The sequence below is a fragment of the Pinus tabuliformis genome, chromosome 2_1, assembly GCF_031772625.1.
Source record: "Pinus tabuliformis cultivar Carrire ecotype Pingquan chromosome 2_1, CPIR1, whole genome shotgun sequence".
Lineage (NCBI taxonomy): Eukaryota > Viridiplantae > Streptophyta > Pinopsida > Pinales > Pinaceae > Pinus > Pinus tabuliformis.
Genome location: NC_142299.1, coordinates 189,746,654 through 189,769,236, shown reverse-complemented (window position 1 = coordinate 189,769,236; position 22,583 = coordinate 189,746,654).

Here is a 22,583-nt window from a genome sequence, read left to right as displayed (position 1 = left end):
TTTTCCCAACACTGAAAGTACCTACAGAAACTAAAATTACGATTGAATAGAACAAATTACAACTAGCTGAAATGAATCTTGCTGAACAGAAATTTGCAGAATTGAAAAGGAAAGCAAGGAAATGCAGAACTGGAGGAAAAGAAATGAGTAGTCTACTTTTGGTGAAATAAACTATTAGCATAATGTTGCAATAGGAAATAGAAGAAAGTAGTAATCACAGAATACATTGACGCTTCCTCGGCAATGGTGCCAAAAAGTGGTGAGCACTAGTATTGCAGCAAGAATGCTGCAACTCCTGGGCTTCCAACTTTGCTTTTATCAACCTGGTAGTTCGTAACAAACTTGGAAGCGTCGGTGTTGTATACACAAGTACTAGTTCTCATTGCAGGTTGTCACTTGGTTAGCCGGTGCAAGATCACTAGGAGCTCAAGCCAACTTCTATAGATTTCAGAAGAAGCTCTATGTGTGATGAAAGGAAAGAAATATTAATCTACAGATGCTATTCTAACTGTAGAAAGGAGAAACACTGGAATGTAAAGCAAGACTTAGTAAACCCTAATTAGCAAGCTAATTCTACTTTTTCCAAAAACACTATGAAAACCATGAAAGAAATGCCATTACCTACTCAAGGAAGTAAACAACATATAACAATGCTATTTCTCGAAGTAAGTAAGCAAAAAACATATTTTTGGATTTTTATGTGTTTTTATGTGAATTCAAAATGCATCTAATTTATTGTGTGTAAGTGTGGCAGCGAACAGGTGGTGTTAGAGGGCGGTTTTGGAGCTTGGGATGATGTAGGATGGTGAGGATGGGTTCTAGGAGGTCTTAGGTGGCCTTTTGGAGGATTTTCCCACACTCGTCCTTCAAAAGAAACCCTACAGGAAAAACTACAGGAGGAAAACCGGGAAACTACAAGAGGCCTACAGGAGGAGGCTGAGAGAAATTTTTGTTGTTTTGATGGTGTCAGAGTGGGTGGAAAAGGTGGATGAAGGTTGGAATGAGGTGCTAGGGTGCCTAAGGTCTGTCATGAATCACTAGGATAGAGGAAGAAGTTCTATAAAAAATGCAGGAAACTAGGGCAGAATTGAGGTGAGGTTTGGGGGACCTATAGGGAATGGATCAGATGGAGGGTGTGATTGTTGGTAAGTTGGCCTACCGCTAGAAGATATCTGCTGCATAGAAACTGACAGTCAACCAAGAAAATCAAGAAACCAATGAAATGAGTGCATCCTAGGAAAAACAGGGTTTTGCATTAAAATGGCATAACCTATGATGCGTGAAAGGAAATGCTAAGAAATGTTGTACGAAAGTGTTGTGGCCAGCAACAACCCCCTTTCTTATTTAGTTTTATTACTAATATTAATTAAGTGGGGACCCTTATCTAAAAAAATAAAAATAAAATTAGCACTTGTATTCCCTTTTTGAATAAATCTTACTATCATAAACTTAGGAGAATACCCGCAAAAATCTGAAAGGACTTAAGTTCTATGATAAGTTCGAACAAAATCGTTCTCTCAATAATAAAACATCGCATCACAAAAAAGGTAATGGATGACACTATATAAGAAAACTACTAAGATTTCGAATTTGCAATGTGAGATCGCACACTGAAGAAGCTCATCGCACATTGCAGTGTTCATATGCCCCAAGTATCACCTATGGTAAAATAACTCAAAATGCCGATATGCGATAACCTGTCTCACAAGTCGCATCTCGCAGAAACATGTGGTGAATTATGATCATTAAAAACAATGGATTAGCGATATTGCAATCTGTGATATTGTGAAGCAAATCACAAAATCTCTTTATCGTAGATCTGTAGGGCTCATCGTTCAAAAACGTTTTTCATAATCCGATGCCAAGTTATGCGGATTAATGTTAATTTAATGAGTTAGTTGATGATCATTAATGAAATAAGGTTTGGATATGAACGAAAGGTCATTTCACGTAAGGTGATATATTTTATATGATTTTGGCATTTAAAGCTTTCCTGTCACCCAATTTCTTATCATTACTCCTTCCTTATTTGTAAATTGCAGAAGCGGAAAGTAGAAAGGTATATGTAGCAGTGTTTAGAGTATAATTGGAAATAAGGGAAAATCTCTGATTTCTGAAGAAAAAGAAATGACGCCCTTATACACAGACACCACCTGTAATAGAGACGCCAGCATAACTACCTAGGAAGGCATGTACAGTCTACTCAAAGAAGAAAATCTTAGAGTAATGGAGGTTAAAGCAACTGCAGACTCACGCGGGCCATTTGGGCTGTCAATTATGGAAATTTCATGTTCATTCTTGCACCGGATACCGGCCAGACCCAAGATTCTTCCATACACGGACATGGTCAAATGGGCACTAGATAGTGCTGACATAACAGACAGACAATTTAAGACTCAGAGACAAGAACTCATTGGGTCATCGACTGCACAAGATTTAAGGCTCATGTATCATCTACCAGAGCCATAGGTAACCTAAAATAAATAGTTCATGGAGAAGTTCGCTAAGGAAAACGAGGATTTGGTGGAATGCACCAAGGACTGGTCAGCAAGGGAAGAACCACTAAAAAAGGATAAACACGGTATGTACAGTACTAGTTCTCTCTCTTCCCCGTATTGCTTTGCTGCTGCTATGCTCTGTAGACTTTTTGGAAAGCCTGACGTCAACAAGTTTTCATCTGAATGGCTACCCCTATTAGATGCAGCCACTAATGCTACTATTGTGGATTGGGCTAAGATATTGTCTGATAATTTAGCTACAGCTATTTCGAACTACCAATCCAAAAGAACTACTACTCAGAGGATTTATCCTCCTTTCTATTTAGCTACTTATGTTATGGATGCAATATGTTATGTTTCCAAGTTTCCTTTAATGGGTTGGAAGTGGACTACTCAGAATCCATTGCCCATTCAAATTTATCATAAGAAATTATGGGATTCCAGGTTTATTCCGCATCCTTACAAAATTTGTCATGGAGTCATGTTACCTCTGCACAGAATGTTATATAATAGGGATGCTCCAAGATTTCCCCCCGAAGCGGAAGTTTATATTCTCCCTGTTGCAAGATTGTTTGGACAAGAGCTTTCACCTATGTCAGAATATTTGGAAGCATTGCTTCCCCTTATGTCCTACCCTTATATTTCCCTGATAAATTATTGGTGCGAGAGATTGTCTACCAGACCTGCAGGGTGGGAGTTATGAGAAAAGAGTTGAAGGACAAGAAGAAGGCCATTTGCTCGCAATTTCCTATGGCTTGTGGGGCCTTTTCACTGTTTGATTTAGGTCATGCATTCAAAGAAGTAGACAATATGTTATTTCTACGATTGTGCAAATTTCGAGGGAGAAAATTCAATCCTTATGATATCATTAATAATTTCAATATTGCCGTCAAGATAAATATATTTTCCAAAGAAGACGATCTTTTTTATGACACCTTTTAGCAGGAAAGTAGACTGAAAAAAGTTCTACATTTGGCCCAAATTCAATATCCCCCAGCATAATTTCAAGAATTCAAATTGTACAGAGAAAGGTTATGAGCTAACATCATTTTGGATAAGTTATGCTTGGAACCAATAAGGTGGCCAATTCCCAGTATAAGTCTAAGTGGAAGTTCAGCAATAGACAAGTCTAGATCTAAGTCTGGGAGAGAATCACTAGAACGCTTTAAAAGGTCTGAGAGTGACCATAAACAAATTGAAGGGTCAGTAAGAGATACTGCCCAATCTAAAGAATGACTAGAGCAACAAGTTTTGACTACTCCACAGGTAAATCTTCCCCCTCTCATCTTCCAGCCACCAAAGCCAGTAAGAACTGAGATCGATAAATAATGGGAGACATTCAATGAGTTGATTAATACTGAGGAGCAGAGCACAAAGACACGCGAGAACAATGAACAGACAGTAACTGATATGGTCATTGGAACAGTCAACAATGCTCCAGAAATGGAGCATATTCCCATTACCCCATCTTTTGAAATCATGCTCAAAATAGAGGAAATTCCTCCTCTAGATGTACTTTATAGTCCACAGTATAAGGAAGTGGTAAGAAGGCAAAGAAAGAAAAGGAAATTGGACAGCGTGCTCTTATCTGAGGCAGAGCAATTAGACGTCCTTTGGCAAGATCCTACCACTGACCCTACTAAAAATCTCACTAAATTATCTCATATCGCAGGAGCCTATGCTTCTGTGACCATTGACAAAGCATCCGAGGTACAACAATTACTAAAGGATAAAGAGGAATAAATACAGATTTTGTAGCAACAACTACAACAAGCCAGTGCTAATCGCGAACCAGAGGAAAAGCTAGAAAGGTTACAACAAGATTTTCAACAGATGCAGCTGGGATACCAGAACAGTTTTGGCGAAAAAGAAAATCAATTGTAGGTTATGCTAGAGATGCATAAAGATGATCCCAAGCTTACAGAGTTTGTCACAGAAGCCATTGCCTTAAATGACCAACTCTTGCAACATCAAGAAACATTATGCGAAAGAATATCGCAATGGAGCTCCTATTGCGAGATAAGCGAAAAAATCAATAATCAAGTTGTGTACTTGCGACATGATTATGATTTAATTGATAAAAGAATTTCTGATTATTTGGCTTGGCAGGAATCAGAGGAAGGAATAAAGGTAGGCGCGCTCAGAATCAATGAAACCCACAAAGAAATCCTCTTTAATAAGTGGGTTGCATAGATCAGGAAGGAAAAACAAGCAACAAAAGAAGCAGCCACAGTGGCAAACATTGTCATTGACTGTGTCAATGAAAACTTGCACAGAGAAAATCTCATATCAGAGACCAATCTGTGATTTCTCCCAAATGCACAACATCTATAGACAAGCTGGAGACAAAAGGCTGAGGAAAGGGCAGAGTCTATCAAGAAGTTAACCAAGTTGAATTGGGACTCTTACTGTCAATACTTGGTTAAGCCGCATAGTCAATGCATGACTCTCAAATGCCTTACTAACTCTGCTGAGAAGATAGTGCCAACACTTGCCGATTTTCTTTTCGTAGGACAACTAAAATCGGAGGTCGGCCAACCAACTCTCCTCAAGCTAATGTTGAATGCTTGCAACCACAGAGAAAAGATACATAGATAGTTAATTGCCAGATTTAGTTTTAGTTTTAGTTTTGATTCATTTTTGCCTTAGATGAGGACGATCATTTAAAACTCCTCCTATACTTTTGTAATAAACTATTTTTAGATTTATCTAATAGTATTTCAACCCTTCTCATTCATTTAGAGAACGGTTCTGAAATTTGTCCAAAACTTTTCCTCAGAACATGCACTTCTGCACCCTCGGAGGAGGTTTTGATGAATGAATGGAACAAGATTAATTGATGTCTGTGTTTAATATCTGCTACTGAAATTCACTTTTGTACTCGTAGTAGATATTGAATTAGGATGAGATAAATCATTATTTCTGAAGCTCATGAGTAGAACTTGTTATCAATGCCACTTTTATCTCTTAATGATTTATACTTATGTGATTGAAGTGATATTTATGTTCAGTTATTTATATATGAATGCTTGAATGTTTGAGTTATCATTTGACACTTTTGTACAGTGATGGATATTTTATTTATGCTTAATGTATGAATGACTTATTATGCGATATGTTTCTCCCAATTTTTTGGATAACTTTCTATACGAAATGGTCCATTTTTATTGAATTCTTTTCTCATAGCAATTGAATGATATTTATTACGAATTTCTGTTAGAATTTATTTTAGATCGCATAGCTGAAAGGTTAAATCCCGAGTTAGTTTTAGAATTAGATATTTCTATTCATTAGAATACAATTGCATACTGTTAAATTAGATTTAGATTAAAAGCATTTTACTTATAAATTATTAGAAAGGAAATATCAGTTCTCGTCACACACACACAAATTGGGAAATTGGTCCCATCATCCCTAGTTGGACCCACCATCCCAAATGGAAAACGAGTTTCTTTCAAGGTCCAGACCGGGTGGGTATCCCCCTTGTTGTAGACTTGATTTTCGGGGCTTCAACATATTTGGCGCTAGAAGGAGTGCCCAAACTATGAATGGCTAGTAAATCCAAATCTAAATACCATTCTGAGAGTAAATCGCCCTCAACATCTCCCCCAACTTATCCATCACATTTAGAATCTTTAAATCTTGAGCGAGAAGTCGATAAAATAACAACCACTGCCACAAACCTAAACATTTCAAAGAAATCTACTATTGAACCTCCTGAAGTTGAATCTTTGATCCATAAACTTCAAGGATTTTCTATATCACCCCAAAAGTCTGAAATATATCAAGGTAGTGTGACTTCGCAATATGATCCTTCTGATCCTATTAACAGATTTTAGAGTGAAAATTTTGGTATCGAACCAACTGAATTACCTCTACCTAAAAGGAAAAGAGCAAGGAAATCACCTAAAGTGTCTGATAGTGAGACTCTTTGATCATCATCATCAATCTCGACCTCTCCATTGTGAAGTCAACCATCCACCCCTCAACTTCAAATTGTTGTCCACCAGACTACTGGAACTTCAACATCTGCTTCTCAATCATCTGGAACTGTAATATCCTCATATTCCCAACCACAAGGAAGATCTTCTGCGATTTCCTCTATTATTAGTTCAACGATGGCCCAAACCCCATGGAATAACCCAGGGACAGTCTTAATGCCTACACCCTTGAGTCAAATACTGGCCCATCTTGAAAAATGGTTGCCTAAGTTTAATCCTGAAGCAAGCATGCTAGCAGAAGAACACATAAACAACTTTATGTTATCTATAAATATAAATGAAGTTACTAACGAAGATGTTGTTGTCTGGCTCTTCCATTACACTTTGCAAGGAGTAGTCGGATCCTGGTATTTTTCATTACCATCACGATCTATCACTAGTTGGGATATTTTCCAAGAGCAATTCTTGACTAAGTTCAGTGATGATAGGTCTACTGCAACACTGATGAATGATTTGTCGAATCTTAGGACTGAATCAAGGGAACCTATCAAAGATTTTAACTCGCAGTTTAATAAACTTTAGAATAAAATTCCTACCGCTTCCAAGCCTAGCGAAGAAGTTTGAAGTGAATGGTACATATCTACTCTACCATCAAACATAGTGATATTCGTTTGGCTGATAATATGAAGGAAGAAATAGCGGTAGAAAAACATATCATAGCCTTAGAAAAGAAAAACATTGTCGATGAATGAAAATCTAAGAAGGTCACTTTTAGAGAAGATCCCAATAAAATACAATCAAAAGATCCATTTGATTTAGAAGGATTGCAGAAAGTTTTGAAAACCATGTCTCATGAAATGGTTGACATTAAGAAACAAGTAGCAAAGACTTCTTCTAAAAAGCCTTACAAGCCTTATAGAAGAAATCCTTCAACTGATTCAAAGCCTCCCAATGTTATCACAAATGTAGAATTAGAAGAAGAAGGAGAGGAAGTTTCTAACGAGGAACCTACTGATGAAGAAGAAGTTGTAGAAGTACAGGGAATGTGGGACTTCATCCTCCCAGACGAAGAGGATCCAGAGGCATCACCAGTCAGTACTAGAAGTAGAAATCAACTCGATCCTCCACAACCTACTCCTAAACAGAAGAGCGCAAGCTCGATATCTAAATATAAAGTCACAGGTAAGAAATCATCACCCAAAGTGACTCAAACAAGCCTAGTCCAATCCGATTCACCAACCCCATCTAAAACATTGATTGTTTCTGATGAGATGGAGTATAATATCGTTGAAGACATGAAGAAGACTAGGGCTGACATTATCTTTCATGAATTGAGCAAATTAAAACATCAATGAAAGCTACTTTTGAAAGAGTTACACACAATACCTGTTGCACCTTTTCCTGCCGCTGTAATCTTGCAAGTTTCTCATGACATGGGAAGACCTCCAACTAATGTGACTAATAAAGTTAATCCAAACAATATTGCTTTGGTTGGAGGAAGGTCAAGATCTCATACTCCGCCATTTCTTCTTACTTATGAAGTTTTCAACAAAAAATTGCATAATTGTTTGGTAGATTCAGGAGCTTCATCTAATATCTTACCTAAATCAATATGTGCAAAGCTGAACGTTCAACCTCAAAAATCCACAGTACGCATAGCTCAGTTGAACTGGTCGCAGGTTGAAGTGATCGGTGAACTAAATCAGGTTACCATAAGGCTGTCATCTAATCCAAAGGTATGTCAAGTTATTGATATTTTAGTCGCAGACATTCTAGAATTTTATGGCTTAATTCTTAGTAGGGATTGGTATGAAAGCTTCACGGATACTTTGCAACCAATTAGTCACTTATGTGGCTCCCTTACAATGGTAAACCAAATCAGATAAAGGTTGAGCAAGAAAGACATAAAAAATACATAGTGACAGAATTGGAAGGAGAAAATGAACCTGTAGCATACAACAACAATATAATTGGCAACTATTTTGTTGACTCTTTCTTAGGAAATTTTAATGCTCATAATTCGCCTTACTTAGAACATTCTGTTTTATCATAAGTAGAAAACTTTTCTCAAATAGATAGTTCTAAATGTGTTAATTTTATAGATAGTCCTGTAAATAAATCTTTATTTTGGAAGTTATTTTTTGATGGTTCTAAGTCTAACAATAGAGCAAGATCAAGATGTGTATTAGTTAGTCCAGAGGGAAACAAAACTATGCTAACTTGTAGACTCGAGTTCGATTGCACCAATAACACTGCAGAATACGAGGATTTAGTGCAAGGATTATACAAGGAAATCAGATTAGATATCAAGTATCTACAAGTCTTTGGAGATTCTGAAATTCTTATTAAACAGGTATGAAATACTATACATTGTCTATCAGGTCATTTAAAGCATTATCAATCTTTAGTGCAAGATCTGACTGAACATTTTATAGCATTCAATATTTCACCGATTCCCAGACTCCAAAATGCTAGTGCTGACCTCTTGGCAAACATAGCTTCCAAGTTCATTCCCTCAGAAGACTATAGCTGAGAGAGATTCTCAATTGAATTGATCTTTAGACCCTCGATTCCTGATAATGTTACAAACTGGAGAATTTTCAACAATGATCCTGATATTGTAAGCTTCCTCACATCAGCAGGATCTTACAGTGATTAAATAATTGATGAAGACCAACATGACAAATAGTTGCAACAAGAAGGCACTAATAATGTTATGCCAAAATCAATAGTCAAGTTGGAAGACCTATATGATTTGAAAGACCGATTCAAAATATCTACCAATTCAAAACTTCAGAGTTCAACTCTGAACTATGAATTCGTAAATCTAGGAACTGATACCAAGCTACAGAATATCAACCTAGGTCTTGGCCTACCCCCTCAATAAAGATTAGATTATGTTCATCTCCTAAAATAATACAAAAGTGTCTTTGCCTAGAACTACGATGACCTTAAGACTTACGACACTTTTATCATTCAGCATACTATCCCAATCATAACCGATGAAAAACCTATCCAACAAAAGCTAAGGAAGATCTATCCTAATCTAGAAAGCCAGATTAAGTTTGAGCTCAACAAATTATTGAAAACCAAAATTATTTTTCCCGTTCGACATTCTAAATGGGTTTCCAATTTGGTTCTCGTTAGAAAGAAAAACAGAGACATTAGAATTTGTATTGCTTTTGAAACCTTAACAAAGCCTAGCAAAAGGATAACTTTCCCCTGCCTTCCATGGAGAAAATATTGCAAGCAGTTGCAGGATCAGAATTAATGTCCTTTTTAGATGGTTTCTTCGGCTACAAGCAAGTTTTTTTCCATCCTGACGATCAACTAAAGACCACATTCAGAAGCAAATGGGGTACTTACGAATATCAAAAGATGCCTTTTGGTCTGATCAACGCTGGCGCCACATTTCAGAGGGCCATGGACATCACATTTAAGGGATTCATAAACAAATCGGTAGTAATTTACCTGGATTATATAACCATATATTCTGAAAAACGTGGTAATCATCTTAGAGACTTAAAGCAGATCTTCCAACGTTGCCAAAGCTATGTGATTTCACTTAATCCAAAAAAGTCCTTTTTTGCATTAAGTGAAGGAAACTTCTTGGATTTATAGTGTCAAAATCTAGAATCCATATTGATCCCGATAGAATTAAGGACATTTCTGAAATACCCTTGCCTCACAACAAGAAAGCCATGCAATCCTTTCTTGGCCAGATTAATTATGTTGAGAGATTTGTTCCAGACTTCTCAGGGATTGTATCTCCCTTACAAACAATGATTAAAAAGAATTCACTCTTCAAATGGGGCCAAGAGGAATATGAATCATTCAATCTAATTAAGCAAGTGATTGTAAACACCCCATCCTTAGCAACTCCAATATTTTTTGATCCTTTCATCTTGTATACATTTTCCTTTGATAGATCATATGCTGCGATACTCACTCAAGAAAATCAAGAAAAGGCGGAAGCCCCAATTGCCTTTTTCAGTTCAAATCTACAAGGGGCCGAATTGAATTATTTTGATGTCGAGAAACAAGCTTATGTTGTTTTTAAAGCGATCAAGAACTTCAGAACCTTCCTTCTTAAAACCCATATAAAAATAATAATACCGTTTCCAGCGGTAAGAAATCTCTTAGTATAGAAAGACGTGGGTGAGAAAAGAGCAAATTGGGTTACTGCCTTACAAGAATATGACACTGAAATTAAACCAGCAAATATTGTAAAAGGTCAAGGCTTTTGCAAAATGCTGGCTGGAGCATCGCTTATTTTGGAAATACCATCTTCAAATCAAGAAGTACAAATGTATGAGGCAAGCCTAAACAATATTGAATCATTATATGTTGATATCATATTTTATCTAAAGAACGGATACGCTCCTTCAAACATGGATTATACAAAGAAAAGAGCCCTAACATTGAAGGCTAAGCAATATCAGCTTGTAAATGATGTACTTTTTAGGATGAATTATGATTGTGTTCTCCTTGAATGTCTCGAGAAATCTGAAGCTGAAAAAGTGTTACAGGAACTCCATGATGGACCAGTAGGTGGACATTATGCTGGAGATGCTACAACACATAAAATCTTGTGCGCATGGTACTATTGGCCTACACTATTTAAATATGCGCATAGCTATGTAAGGAAATGTCAAGTTTGTCAAACTGCTGCTAGAAGACAAAAGAAACCGTCATTGCCTTTGCAACCAGTCAATATCGATCAACCCTTTGATCAATGTGGATTGGATATAATAGGTTAGATTGTTCCTCACTCTTCTAAACAACATAGGTATGTCCTTACAGCTACAAATTATTTTACTAAATGGGTAGAAGCAATTCCTCTAAAGACAGCTAATGCTAAACACATCATTAATTTCACAGATCAATTTATAATCAGCAGGTTTAGTTTACCCTATGCTTTAATACTTGATAATGCATCGTATTTTTCTGGAAATGCTATGACTGAATTTGCACTCAAAAGAGGTTTTAAGCTTAAATACTCTACCAATTATTACCCACAGGGGAATGGGCTGGCCGAATCAACAAATAAAAACTTAATCAGAATCATTAAGCAAACCATCAATCAAAATCATAAGAATTGGCACAAACCTTTGATGTATGCTCTGTGGGCAGACCGAATAACACAGAAAGCCTCCATTGGCAGTTCTCCCTTTAATTTAGTTTATGGGAAAGAAGTGGTTCTCCCAACTCACCTAGCAATTCCCTCTTTATCCTTAGTTCAATTTATCAACGAAACACCAACTTCATCCTTACAGCTAAGACAACTGCAAATCCTTAAGCTAGAAGAGCAATGAGAATAGGCTAAAAAAACACATGCTCATCATCAAGCATTAGTAAAGGCTTCTTTTGATTCAAACATGGTATCTAGAAAGGACTTTCAAATTGGACATTTAGTTTTAAAATGGGATAAGGCTCACAAAGAAAAAGGAAAACATACAAAATTCCAATCAATGTGGCTTGGCCCATTCCAAATTGTGGAAATCATAGGTCGATCCACTTTTATGTTGTGGGATTTAGCAGGGAAAAGATAATATTTACCTGTTAACAGGCAGATCCTCAAAAAATACTTTCCATAGAAGATCACTTCTTCTATTTTTTGTAAATTAGTTTTTCCTTTATTTTGATAATAAAACCAGTTGTAAATGGTTACGTTTGGAATTCACGAAAAAGACTAGTATTTCTTTTAGATTTTGTTTCTCGCTTGTATAAATAGAACTGATTTGGAAAATTGGTCATTATTATTGAAAGATACAGTCAAAGGCTCTAAGTTTGGGAATGATACTAGTTTCATCCTTGCAAATTTTGATAAAAAGAAACCTTTAGTGGGAAATTGTTTTATATCAGTCAATGAAAAGTATCAATAACAAAAAACTAAGATTCACTGTAGAAAAGCTCTTGCCAAAAACTCTACCATTGTCATCCAGAGCTATTCTTAAGGAACCAATGACTTCATCCCCACCTAGAGAATTACAAGTTTCAAGGAATAATCGAGTAATACACTTTAAACTTAAAGAATAAGAGGTCTCATCAAGAGCCGACTTATCATGATCATAGATATTATAGCTTGTTGACTTTGCCAAAACTGCATACCACAACAGGGAAATGACTTAAGGTTGTTGTAATTAAAAGACAAGGGGTCTCATCACGAGCCAGCTTGTTCAACAAAGTTATAAATCAAATGAGTGGCACTGTCATAATTTGGCTACCAAACTAAGACATTGTTATTTAAGAATTAAAAGAAAATAAAATCAATAAGTGTGGATATGGATTTCCCTTTGAAAATCGTATATTTCTCCATGTAGGATACAGGATCATGGCTGGGTAATAGGTAACTCTGTCGAGGCTATAAATGCCTGCTGGAAGCAGAGGCTCTACCTACGACAAATGAGCATACTTAAAACTGATTTACAGAGGAGAGTTTGCTTTTATCTTTATAAACCAAGTAGTGGTTGATGTAAATACAATGAATAGCTAAGGAAGTAAATAATCAAAGTTAACATAGAAGAAACAAACTATCGTTAATAGCTAAAAGCATGATGTACTTTAACTTTATATAATAAAGTTTGATTTTGCAAAAATCTTCTGTTTTGGAAGTTTAGAAAATTCAAAAGAAAATCAAAGATAACTAGTTCTTCCAAGGGAATCGCCAATTGTTGTGGCCAGCAACAACACCCTTCTTATTTAGTTTCATTACTAATACTAAATAAGTGGGGATCCTTATCTAAAAAAATAAAAAATAAATTAGCACTTGTATTCCCTTTTTGAGTAAATCTTGCTATCATAAACTTAGGAGAATACCCGTAAAAATCCAAAAGAACTTAAGTTCTATGATAAGTTCGAACAAAATCATTCTCTCAATAATAAAGTGCCAGATCGCAAAAAAAGGTAATGGATGACGCTATATAACCAAACTACTAAGATTGCGAAATTGCGATGCGAGATCACACACTAAAGAATCTCATCACACATCGTAGTGTTCATATGCCTCAAGTATCACCTAAGGTAAAATACCTCAAACTGCCGATATGTGATAACGTGTCTCGAAAATTGCATCTCGGAGAAACATGTGGTGAAATATGATCGTTAAATGCGATGGATTAGCAATATTTCGATCTGTGATCTGCGATATTATGAAGAAAATCGCAAAATCGCAAAATCGCAGATCTACAGTGGTCGTCGTTCAAAAAAGTTTTTCATAATCTGATGCCAAGTTATGTGCATTAATGTTAATCTAATGAGTTAGTTGATGATCATTAATGAAATAAGGTTTGGATCTAAACGAAAGGTCATTTCACATAAGGTGATATATTTTATATGATTTTGGCATTTAAAGCGTTCCCGTCACCTTATTTCTTATCATTACTCTTTCCTTATTTGTAAATTGCAGGAGCAGAAAGTAGAAAGCTTTATGTAGAAGTGTTCAAAGTATAATGGGAAAGAAGGGAAAAGCTCTTATTTCTGAAGACAAAGAAATGATGCCCTTATACATAGACACCACCTGTAACAGAGATGCCAACATAACTACCTGGGAAGGCATGTACAGTCTACTCAAATAAGACAATCCAAGAGTAATGGAGGTTAAAGCAACTACAGACTCACGCGGGCCATCCGGGCCATCAATTACAGAACTTTCATGTTCATTCTAGCACCTGATATCGGCCAGACCCAAGATTCTTCCATACACGGACATGGTCAAATGGGTACTAGATAGTGCTGACATAACAGATAGACAATTTAAGACTCAGAGCCAAGAAATCATTGGGTCATTGACTACACAAGATTTAAGGCTCATGTATCATCTACCAGAGCCACAGGTAACCTACAATAAATAGTTCATGGAGAAGTTTGCTAAGGAAAACGAGGATTTGGCGGAATGCACCAAGGACTGGTCGGCAAGGGAAGAACCACTAAAAAAGGATAAACATGATATGTACAATACTGGTTCTCTCTCTTCCCCGTATTGCTTTGCTGCTACTATGTTCTGTAGACTTTTTGGAAAGCCCGACATCAACAAGTTTTCATTTGAATGGCTACCCCTATTAGATGCAGCCACTAATGCTACTCTTGTGGATTGGGCTAAGATATTGTCTGATAATTTAGCTACAGCTATTTGGAACTACCAGTCCAAGAGAACTACTACTCAGAGGATTTATCCTTCTTTCTATTTAGTTGCTTATGTTATGGATGCAATCTGTTATGTTTCCAATTTTCCTTTAATGGGTTGGAAGTGGACTACTCAGAATCCCTTGCCCATTCACATTTATCATAACGAATTATGGGATTCCATGTTTATTCTGTATTTTTACAAAATTTGTCATGGATTCATGTTACCTCTGCACAGAATGTTGTATAATAGGGATGCTCTAAGATTTTCCCCCGAAGTGGAAGTTGATATTCTACCGATCGCAAGATGGTTTGGAGAAGAGCTTTTCACCTATGTTAGAGTATTTGGAAGCATTGCGTCCCCTGATTTCCTACCCTTATATGTCCCTGATAAATAATTGGCACGAGAGATTGCCTACCAGACCTGTGGTATGGGAGGTACGAGCAAAGAGCTGAAGGAGAAGAAGAAGGCCATTTGGCCGCAATTTCCTATGGTCTGTGGGGCCTTTTCACTATTTGATTTATGTCATGCATTCAAAGAAGTAGACAATATGTTATGTCTACGATTGTTCAAATTTACAAGGAGACAATTATATCCTTATGATATCATTAGGAATTTCACTATTGCCATCAAGATAAAAATATTTTCCAAAGAAGACAGTCTTTCTAATGATACCTTTCAGTAGAAAAGTAGACTGAAAGAAGTTCTGCATTAAGCCCAAATTCAATTTCCCCCAACAGAATTTCAAGAATTCAAATTGTATAGAGAAAGGAGATTAACTAACATCCCTTTGGATAAGTTACGCTTGGAACCAATAAGGTAGCCAACTCCCAGTATCAGTCTAAGTGGAAGTTCAGGCACAGACAAGTCCATATCTAAGTCTGGGAGAGAATCACTAGAATGCTCTAAAAGGTCCAAGAGTGACCATAATAAAATCCAAGGGTAAGTAAGAGATACTGCCCAATCTAAAGAATGTCCAGAGCAACAAGTTTTGACTACTCCATAGGTAAATCTTCCCCCTCTCATCATCCAGCCACCAAAGCCAGTAAGAACTGAGCTGGATAAAGAATGGGAGACATTCAATGAGTTGATTAATACTGAGGTGCAGAGCACAAAGACACCTGAGAACAATGAACATATAGTAATTGTTCTGGTCATTGGAACAGTTAGCAATGCTCCAGAAATGGAGCATATTCCCATTACCCCATCTTCTGAAATCATGCTCAAAATAGAGGAAATCCATCCTCTAGATGTATTTTATAGTCTGCAGCATAAAGCAGTGGTAAGAAGGCAAAGAAAGAAAAGGAAATTGGACAGCGTGCTCTCACCAGAGGCAGAGTAGTTAGACATCCTTTGGCGATATCGTACCACTGACCCTACTGAAAAGATCACTAAATTATCTCAGATCGCAGGACCTTATGCTTCTGCGACCATTGACAAAGCGTTCAAGGTACAATAATTACTAAAGGATAAAGAGGAACAAATACAGATTTTGCAGCAACAGCTACAGCAAGCCAGTGCTAACCGCAAAGCCGAGGAAAAGTTAGAAAATTTACAACAAGATTTTCAACAGATGCAGCTGGGATACCAAAACAGTTTGGGCGAAAAAGAAAAATAGTTACAAGTTATGCTAGAGATGCATAAATATGATCCCAAGGTTACAGAGTTTGTCACAGAAGCCATTGCCTTAAATGACCCACTCTTGCAATAGCAAGAAACATTATGCCAAAGAATATCGCAATGGAGCTCCTATTGCGAGATAAGCGACAAAATCACTAATCAAGTTGTGGACTTGCGACATGATTATGATTTAATTGATAAAAGAATTTCTGATTATTTGGCTTCGTAGGAATTAGAGGAAGGGAGAAAGGCAGGAGTGCCAAAATCAATTAAACCCACAAAGAAATGCTCTTTAATAAGTGGGATGCACAGATCAGGAAGGCAGAACAAGCAACAGAACAAGCAGCCACAGCAGCAAACAATGTCATTGACTGTGTCAATGAAAACTTGCACAAAGCAAATCTCATATCGGAGACCACTCCGGGATTTCTCACAGACGCACAACATCTACAGACAAGCTGGAGACAAAAGGCTGAGGAAAGGGCAAAGTATATTAAGAATTTAACCGAGTTGAATTGGGATTCTTACTGGCAGTACTTGGTTAAACTACATAGTCAATGCATGACTCTCAAATGCCTTACTAACTCTGCCGAGAAGATAGCACCAACACTTGGCAATTCTATTTTCGTAGGACAACTAAAATCGGTGGTCAGCCAACCAACTCTCCTCAAGCTGATGCTGAATGCTTGCGACCACAAAGAAGAGATACATAGATAGTTAATTGATAGATTCAGTTTTAGTTTTAGTTTTTATTTATTTTTTCCTTAGATGAGGACGACCATTTAAACCTCCTTCTATATTTTTGTAATAAACTGTTTTTAGATTTAGCTAGTAGTATTTCAACCCTTCTCATGCATTTGGAGAAGGGTCTTGAAATTTGTCAAAAACATTTCCTCAGAACATGCACTTCTGTACCCATGGAGGAGGTTTTGATGAATGAATGGAACAAGATTTATTGATATTTGTGTTTAATATCTGCTACTGAAATACACTTTTGTACTCTTAGTAGATATTGAATTAGGAAGAGATAAATCATTATTGCTGAAGCTCATGAGTAGAACTTGTTATCAATGGTATTTTTATCTCTTAATGATTTCTACTTATGTGATTGAAGTGATATTTATGTTTAGTTATTTATATATGCTTGCTTGAATGTTTGAGTTATCATTTGGCACTTTTGTATGGTGATGGCTATTCTATTTATGCTTAATGTATGAATGACTTATTATGTGATATGTTTCTCACAATTGTTTCGGCTAATTTTTTATACGAAATGGTTCATTTTTATTGAATTCTTTTCTCGTAGCAATTGAATGATATTTATTACGAATTACTGCTAGAAATTATTTTAGATCACATAATTGAAATGTTAAACCCCGGGTTAGTTTTAGAATTAGATATTTCTATTCATTAGAATACAATTGCATACTATTAAATTATATTTAGATTAAAAGCATTTTACTTAGGAATTATTAGAAAGGAAATATCAATTCTCATCACACACACACAAATTGGGAAATTGGTCCCATCATCCCCAGTCGGACCCACCATCCCAAATGGAAAAGGAGCTGCTTTCAAGGTCCGGATCGGGTGGGTATCCCCCTTGTTGTAGACCCGATTTTAGGGGCTTCAACATAAAGGAAAGCATGAAAATGAACTATTTCAAATCAGGAAGTAGAAATTATAAAGAATATCTAAATCAAAGAAAACCTGGACTATCAACCTACTAAAGGGCTGCAAACAGTAGAAGTCCTAGGAATGAGGAAAATCTGTGTTTTTGGGGTAGCAAGAGAGTCTTTGCCTCAAATCATGGTCCTAGAGGGAGGAAGGGAGGTCAAGGCATTGTTGCTATCTTTTTGGAATTTTCTTTGATCACTACTTAACCTACTACAAATAGCACAAATGGAAGCAAACTATGAAATCATCAAAAGCAACCTATTCTTAACCATAAGAGAAATACATCTAACAACAAATTAATCTAAAAACTGAAGTAAAACATACAAATACAAGTAAAGATAGGCTTGGCTGCTTGGATTGGGCCCTATCCCAAGATCTTTAGCCCTCTAAGGTAACTCAGTGCTAGATCAAAAAGGATTCCATCTTCATTATAAAAAAATAGCAAGATTACATAAAACTATCACAAAATAGTAAGCTCAAAATTTGAGCAGAGTTTACATAAGCAAAAAAATTTGACCTTAGTGAGGCCCTAGGCCTCTCTACTTATACATCTGAAGCTACTAACAACTTTCTTAAAATTAGGCACGCTTGGCTCCCAAAACTCGAGATAACTGTCAATCATCTTCCACTTGCTCGGCTGCCTTCTAGTGCATGATTCGGCTACATGTACTTCGAGCTGAATGAAGGGGAATTCAATGTGAGGAGAAATAAATGATGGGGATTCCCTCCTATAAGTCCTCTCCTCTATCTAATTTGATTTATTGGTGTAGTTTGGCCATTAAATCCTTGACTTTGACCTCGAAATCCATCAATAATCTGCGTTAAATACATGTTAGACCACATGGGATAATAACTAACTCAACTGACCCTATAAGCATAAATATAATCAGAAAATCATACAATAAGCTAAGAGAATGGTTGATTTGACTAGTTTAGGAGGTAAAATGAGCCCATATAATTACCCATTTATGAGGCTCATCACATACTCAATGAAACATTCAAGAAAATTCAAAACCAAAATTCCTATAGGCCCTTAACCTTGGGTGTTTGGCATATTATTCCCCTTTGATGCTTTTTATTATCAGTTTAGAGTCCCCATGAATTGAAATTCTCTTGGAACCTAGCTTCTTTAAAAATTGTAACCCTAAAATTAAGGCTTCATATTCAGCTATGTTTTTTCATACATTGAAACTTTAGTTTATATGAATGACCTTCTAAGCGATTAGTGTGTGAATTTGAAATCCATACACCTGCCCCTAATCCCTCTTTACTAAGATCCCCATACAAATCAAAATTCCATGGAGGTTCACTTTATTTATCATGTTCCAACATGTCTGGTTTTCATTCCTCAATTTCACACAAATTAGTTTCTAACTTGGCAATTTGTTCATTTATGTTTCCATCATTGTACAAAATGAAAGAATCTAGGTCTGAATGGACTGAATATAAGGGATAATTGTGGGGTTTATCCAGACTACTAACCATAAATTTACTTAGTTTTTCCCTATATAGTCTCCTCTGTTGACCAAACAATGTTGACCAAACATAGGTCATATCCATTTGAAGGGTTCCTTGCAGTTTAGCTCCCCACGAACGAGACAGTAACATGCCATATTGAGGATGTATGTCAGCAACAACTATATCCATTACCAAGCTCTTGGATGGTATTTGTGATAAATTGACACATAAATCCTTAATGATACCTAGGCATTTTACTTTACTTCAATCAAAATAATACAGATCTTTGCATTTTCTAGTGATATCCAACCGCAATTTTTCCATGACAACCTTAGGCATGAGATTATTAGAAGCCCCTGAGTGAAGCATTGCATTGTGAATTTTTTTATCATGAATGTTTATACTGATGTAAAATGGAGGTACGTCACCTTCTTGGGTTTTTCCATCAACTTCAGGCCAAAACAATATTTCTGGTTTATCATTAGATACATTCATTGTATTTGTACCTTCCCCTATATTCAAAGCTTTCATCACTTGTGATCTATATGTTGTTTTATTCATAAGTTCTGTTAGATGAATGGATATTTTAATTTCTTCCAATTCATGTTCTATGATGAATGATGTTTGAGTTTTGTTTAGATTGAGGGCATCTTGTTTCTCAACAACATCCTTTTGGGAAATATATTTTTGTTGGGTAGTAGAGGGACTATCAGTTTGAGTTGTTTTGAAGACAATATCAGATATATTTTGGGTTGGAATATCTGCATTCTTTTTAGGAGGAATGTCAAGATTTTTCCTAGCAGTGGCGTGAGATACCTTTTTATTGGGAGTATCAACATTCTTTTTAGTAGGTTTATCATATATTTTTGTACTCATTAGGTTATATTTCCTATGGACTTCCATAATTTAATTTTAAAACCTTTCTTGTAATCTTCTGATTCCTCACAATTTACTTCATCTTGTGAAAGTAGGAATGCATATTGTTCTTCTTGAGTAAGGAATGTAGAGTCATTATTATTTATTCCAATTAAATTGACCTCAATATCTTTAAGATCTTCATCTAATTCTACCTCCTCATCTGTATAACTTTCTTGAAATGGAGGTCTAATCTATTGATCACGATCTTTTTGTTCCCTTTGTTTGATTTGGGGTGTATTTCTCCTAAAATTAGGATTTCTGATTTGGGGAGAAGGTCTGCTTTCTCTAGGAGGAGCCCTATAAACTATACTTATCTTCTCCATCATCCTCTCCATCGTTCTAACTAGGCTATCTATTTTATAATCAGATGAAGAAGAGGGGAAAGGTTCCTCCCTTATAATAACCCTTTGTTCAGTTTTCAGCTTCATTTTCTTGGCTAATAAATTAGCCTCGACTTCAACGATATAATCTTGCATTTACTCTAATGTAGTAGGGTCTCTCTCGCTCAGTTGGTATGCCATATCCATGTCAAATCCTTCAAGGAAATGGATAAGGGCCAGGCCTAGTGGAGATTAAATAGTAGCTGGAATTGCAATATAAACTTTATTAAACATCCCATCCTAGTATTCTTCCACAGTTTCATTAGGTCCTCTTTTAAAGTTTTTATACTCATTCATAATTTGAAGGGGATTCTTTTTGGTTTCCTACCTACTTAGGAAATTCTGATGAAACGAATCAAGATGAGCTATACTAGCTGCTGTTAAATTTTTGAACCATTTTCTTACCTCTCCACCAAAAATTTGGGCAAAAAGTCTCATCTTTACATCACTTTCATCCACTTCCTGAAGATCAAAGTAATCAGTCATTTTATCTACATTTTTTTGTGAAGTGATGGCACCAATTCCATCAAATTGAGGAATTCTACTTTGATAATCTTAGGGAACAAGATGCAATTGCCCAGGTAAGACCAAGGGATCATAACAAGCTTCCATTTGGGGTTTAATAATAGATTAGCTTATGGGAGGCATAGATGAAGGAGTTCCTAAAATAGGTTGGGTCACTATCTGTGATATTATTGGAGAAGTAGTGGAGATTATAAAATAAGTGGGACTAATTGATGCAAGATGGATAGATTGAGAGGAAATAGAAGATGCTGCAATAGTTAGGGTAGAAAGTTTGACAGATTATTGAAAATAGGCTTCACGTACAACTTGGTCAAGTTCTAATACTAGACCTTGTAACTTGTTAAAGTTTTGGAGCATTTTCTGATCAAAATCTGGTTCAACAGATTGAGCTTCAGATATATAGGGTTGTAGCATGGATTGATCAATTATTGTTTCATCAACAGAACTTTCAGACTTAATCCTAAATAGACTATGTTCAAATGGTAAGTCAAACTGAATATCCTGTATAGTGACAATTTTCTCTAGGAGAGAGTTTGCCCTACGTAGGGGACTATTACCTCCTTTACTTTCACTTAATCTTCTTCTTCTAATCAATTTTTCAGCACCATCTACGATCTTCAAGGGTTTTGGATCAGGATTTGATCTAGTGTGAACTCTTATAGGAGCCATATCTGTAATATTAAGCACGCAATTCAATTATTTACATAGTTTACATCCTCAAAACATTTATTTCTGAAATTTGAACCATTACCTTTCCTGAAATAAAGTTTTTTGAACTAGGGAAATGAATCTTTAGAAATGAAAGTTTGTTCACATCACCATTATGGTCACCATTATGTTCTCACTCTATAATTTTTGAGGTTTCTAGAGAAATTACAAAGGTAACCACAAAACCAATTTGGAAGTTGGGATCTAGCCCTACCAGCTTCAAAAAGGGATCTCTCTATCAGATTTAGATTTGTTTGGTTTTAGATATTAGGCTAGTTGTAAAAGTTCAAGGTTTGATTTATGAATTTGTTTGAATTGTATTGTTGATTTATGTCTAGATTACCATTGGGCTATGGAATCCATGACTCAAAAGAGGGATCTATTTCAGTATTTTGTATATAGAGTTCATAGCGCAAGGAAGCCAAACTAATTGGATTCTTTAATTTTAAATGAAGTGGATAAGAGGAAGAGAAAGGATTTCTATTAAGTAAAGACCAATTAAGAATTCATTTACTTAGCATCAGTCAGAAATATTAAAATTATTCAAAGCCAAAATCAGAGTGTACATCAAAACAAATTTGTTCTTCAACTTTATATGGAATAATTCAGATTATGAAAACACAAGAGTATGCTAAACAATAAATAAAAAACACATAAAATGATAGATTCACTTCACAAACAATTTGACACGAGAATCTCGTGAAAGTGCTTTCTGTATTACTGATCAGTCCAC